Below are 5,523 nucleotides of genomic sequence, written 5' to 3'. Positions count from 1 at the left end.
GACCGAAACCAATAACTTCCCGAATTTTTGAAAATTTACAATTTTCTTAGCGGGAAGTTAAAAATGTTGATAAACAATTGAATAACTTTTTGAAAAATGGTGATTCAACTTTTATTACCGCGAAATCATATTCTTTGAAGTGTCTAGATGACACCTGTTTTCAAATTTTTTAATTGATATTTAATTGCAAAAAAAAGAACTATTTAAAAACTGCGCTCACTAGAGTGGCGGCGCGCGCATGCCGAAACTGCCGCGCAAATGCTAATTTTTAACGTTAAATTAAAATTATAAATATTGGAGCTACAATTCGGGGAGTCGAGAACTTTCTAACTAAAATTTTCTGCTCTTTCAGAAACTTTTCTAATATTTGAGCTATCACTTATACTTTTTGAGATTTTGCCAAAAAGCTGGACGGCTAGATTTTTTTAACGGTTTTTTGATCATAACAATTGTAATTTTATTTTTCCAAAAAAAATCCAAAAAACGTCTTTTTCTAGACGCCATTGCAGATCGTTTAAGCCATCAACTAGATTTTTAGGAGACCTGTAACTATTTTTCGCAGAAACCCAACTTCTCGACTAGACTAAAATAGAATAAAAATACATTATTTAGGTATTTTCATTGATTTGTTTATTTACCATCTGATATGGTATTAATCTTTTTCTTAGACTAGTAAGCCTTTAATTCTGTGCCTATCTAGACAGTCGATCTGAAGGAGTAAACTCCAATCGTGCGTCGGAGCTGACACACACACTTTTTTTTCCATGTTATTTAAACGGGAAATCAAAAATCACGAAGCGCCACCTCTTAATATTAATATGAAGAGCTCAAACTTTACCAGGATTTTTTTTTCATCATTCTTAACGATACTTTCACGGTAACTAAAGAAAAAAAAATTAGTCCTTATTTTTGGCGCACTCTAATATATATATAAGAGATATTAATATCTCTCATTTTTATTTATATTGTGATCAAATAATAATTGTGCAACACATTGATTTGATATTAAAAGTATTTTTCACAAATAATGATGCTTAGACAAGTAATATAATGATGGTAGTGTCACGCAAATATCAAAATACACTAAATACTAATTAATGCAATAATTGATTACACAGAAAATTATAATAATTGTAATACACGACAGTCCAATAATATTCAAATAAAATCTGATCGAATAATTTACAAATGCTACGGTAAACTAGGCTCGAGAACGAATCCACGGTCGACAGGAAAACTTGTACTCGCACAACGAATGTTCAATCAGAACTGCCTGACTCCACTCGTCCAAAAACTCTGTACTCTTCCTTAAAAACCTTTTTGGTCAAAATATTCAAAGAAGAACAACCGTCTCATTATCTCACTATCGTGTCCTCTGTGTCTTACCATACCTATCCTGTGACCGTGGCTACATTTGGTGAACAGATGTTTACCACAGCGAGCCTAAGCCTGCCGTAATAAACATAATCTGCTTGAGTTGTAAACAACTAGAACTTATATTTTATTATCTAATTCTACTATAAAAACTAGTCTCGACTGTTGGGAATTTCCCGTTCTATTGAAAAACTCCATTTTATTCTTTCATCTCCGACATATATAAATACATATACTTCCCCTATATTGGCAACTAATAAGTAGCATAAAAAGTAGAATATTTTACCCTTGTCGAAAATTTTATTTTAAAAAGTCGGCGAAGCGTTAACAAAGCATGCATAAATGGTATTATTATCACTATCCTGAAAAACATCTATGTTAAATATTGTTGATAGCACATCTGATCAAAAATTTCATTAGAAAATATTCATTTTTATTATTCAAAGAACGTTTTGATTGCATATCAGTTGATTTTGTTAATATTAGTCATCATCTGTATGAACAATAACGAATATGTGCATCGCTTTTGAAACGTGCTTCTTTAATAGGTAATTTATGAATAAATTATATCACTATACTACAGTAAAGTACCGCATATCCAAATGTGATCGAGCCAATGTAATAAATTTTAGTTAGTAGTAATGACTGTGTTAATCAAAACGATATACATAGATTCGGACACTGATTATCAAACACTATCAACAATCCGGATAAACGGAGGTATACTTTCGAGGAAAATTGACTCAAACAGTCAATGAGTAATTTATAAGCAAGTTATGGAGGCGCGTATGGCGTCGGCAAATCAGAGAAGATGCCAATCCATACATTTTCATGGAAAGTGAGCGTAACTTTTTTACTGGTGGAAGTAGCTCCACACAATACAAATGTATTTTCTTCATTCTGATGCCTTCTAGTAGTAAAAAACCCCAAAAAACTCTGAAAAAAAATTTTAGAATCGAGTTATGATGGCGTGAAAGGCGTGGGAGGATCGGTGAGGATACCAGCACATGTACTTAAATAGAGAACGGCCGTAACTTTTCAACTGTTAAAAATAACTCTACACAATATTAACGTTGTTTGTTTGTTATCAACCTTACTTGTGAAAAAACCCCAAAAAGCTCCGAAAAAAATTATAATCAAGTTATGATGGCGTAGAAGACGCGGGGGGTGGGGGGGGGAGGATTAGATCGGGTCGGTGAGGATGCCAGTTCATGTATTTATGTGAAGAGTGGCCGTAACTTTTTTACTGTTGGGAATAACTCTACACAATTGAAACATTCTTTGTTTATTGTGATGCCCTCGAGTGGTATAAATCCCGAAAATTTGTGCGAGAAAAGTTTTCATTTCATAGTTAAACCTGTATGAGGCCAGATGAGGATACACTGCCTATGAATTTTAATGAAGAGTAGCCGTGCTGTCATATCGACTATGTTCATCAAAAGAGAATAAAGTATACTGCTTATCCGGATTGAGCGTAGATAATTTTTACCTTAATTAACAACACCGATCAGATCTATCTCGAAAATAAAGCATAGACGTGTATAAGGAAAATAATGATGAATAGTATTCAAGATAATTTTATAGATGCAAAATTGATTTCGGATAATCGGAGTTTTACTGTACGGATAATTTATGAATAAATTATATCACTACTACAGTAACATTTTTCTATTTAATGCATATTTATGCTATAAGTGATGATGTTAGATTATTACGCATAGTTTGAATGTAAAATATAATTTGTTGTTTAAGAGTTTATGACTTGATTTATTGAATGATAAAAATTGAACTAAAATGTATATCAATGGAAAACACTTTTCTTAGTAGCATTCATAGTAAGCTGAACATTGATTATGACTAGTAATAAATTGAGTAAATGTTCAATATTTATAAATCATAAAAGACATGTAAATAATAGGATTTGGTAAAATTGGATGAATAGTTTTAATTTATACCGCAGTGATAAAATATATTTTACTAGCACGTTGTTAAAAAAACTTACATGTATTCTGTGAGAAGAATTAGATTTTTTATAATGATTTCATTATATTAGTAACGTAGAGGGGGAGTATATATATATATATATATATATATATATATATATATATATATATATATATATATATATTTCCCCATTATGTTACTAATATAACAAATAACTTTAAAAAATTAATTGAAAAACATGTGAGTTTAAAAAAAATTATGTTGTGTCGAATAAAGAAACACATTTGTTGTAAATCATCAAATTATACTGACATACGTTATTTGTGAAACAGCAAAAAAAGTATGATTGATTTAATATCACAATTGTAGCTCATTTCATCATTTAATAAGTATTTGTTTTCCAGTAAAATAATATTACGAGAGTTTATAAATCAAACACAGTTTTGCATGCTAAACTGAAAAACGTGATGTTTTAGCTCTTTTCGTGTTAGAGTCATAATCCAAGACAAAAAAATATGATAAAAATTTTTCATTATATATATAAGATAAACTTGTAGAATCTTCAGTTGATGTCTATGGCTCAGTATTGTTAATAGATACAATCATTCAAATTAATGATATTATTTTATCATGCTCATAATTTGAAAAGCTTTATATAATTTGAATTTTATTCACAAGTAGCATTTCATTATAACCCATGTCGTATCCCATATGATCGACAAGTTAATTCAGCATACCGGAAATTACGTCAACAGCAGGTCCGTTCTGACGTCATTTGTTTTTCTACCTGTTCTCCGCCAACTAAGAAAATTTCTCGATGAAGTGCAACCCTAGTCGACCATAGTCAGTTATGTGCGAGACCTCCATACAACATGGACTAGAGTGGACTAGTACTGCATTCCACCAAGAAATTTTCAGTTTCGAAAGACAAAAGTAATCATCATTAGATTTCTGAACTGTAGCTTCATAACTGGACATAACGTGTCAGTGAAAACTCTGTGCGACATGAGGGTCTCGTTATATTTCACTGTCGACACTGGAATCAAAGTTATAAGTATGGTATTAAAGTTGGAAAAAAAGCGTATTAGTTTTATTATTTTTATTATAGCCGTGAAAAATAGAATACAACATGAAACTTATATGATACGCACGATTTACGAACAAGCTGTCACCAATATGACATACAGATATACATATTGAGTTATTATTATGTACATTTTCTGTAGAATTTTGAACACTTTTGTCCTCAACTACCTTTTCTTATTATCTGCCTTTTACGGTGGAGAAGAGAGAGCTTGCCTTTCCGTTAAAATCTGTCTCTTTGATTTGTACTTTTCCCAAAAAACCTACCTACGTTTGCGGCTAGGTCCGTCTTACTACACTGTACTGCATATGCTTGTGATAGGGATGCAAACAAGTCTACCACAATAATAAGGAAAACTCTAGAAGACCTGGTCGAGTACAGGTGGCCTTTCTGTGGCGACCTCCCGAAGCAGTAACCGTTGATATGGTGAAAAAAATCTTGTTCTCGCCGGGATTCGAAACAATGTACCCAACGTCTAGAGCCTTAAAGACTCTCTGGAGATTTACAAGCAAGTTTTCAATAACAATCTTATAATGTTCGGTTGCTGTTTGTCTATATCGAATGTGAGATTCAAACCACTTCGGTCAAAGAATTACAAAAACATTCTGAGAAACACATTTTGATAAGGTGCGATAACAGTAATTACATTATCTTACATACTAGTCGCTTCGCAATGTATAAGCTAATGTAACACAAACTAACCTACGAGTTATTTTAAACACACCAAATAAGATTGCATTGTCTACATCTAGTAGCTATGCTTTCTATCAATAAAATACACTTATGCTATTTGTGACACCTACACATAACACTCATGTCTACACTATTTACTTCGCGACACTTTTAGCCACTTATCAGAAACACTTTCTTCGCAGTAGCCAGGAAATCTCGTCGAGAAATCGCACCATGAGTTTTGAGTATTATTGCCATTTCTTGGTAGCGTGGTATCATCAATTGCAGTTTATGATGTCATTCAGTTTTACTCATCTGATTAGCACTTTATTTTCGATTTGAAGTAAAAAAAATGATGATGCGCATTAAAATATTTGGGCTTAATTCAAGAGTGAGTTCACAACAAAAATTCAGTCTCCCCTTAATTTAGAACTTATTGAGACAAAATG

This window comes from Microplitis mediator, chromosome 6, assembly GCF_029852145.1.
Source record: "Microplitis mediator isolate UGA2020A chromosome 6, iyMicMedi2.1, whole genome shotgun sequence".
NCBI classification, from domain to species: Eukaryota; Metazoa; Arthropoda; class Insecta; order Hymenoptera; family Braconidae; genus Microplitis; species Microplitis mediator.
Note: the sequence above shows the minus strand (reverse complement) of the source record.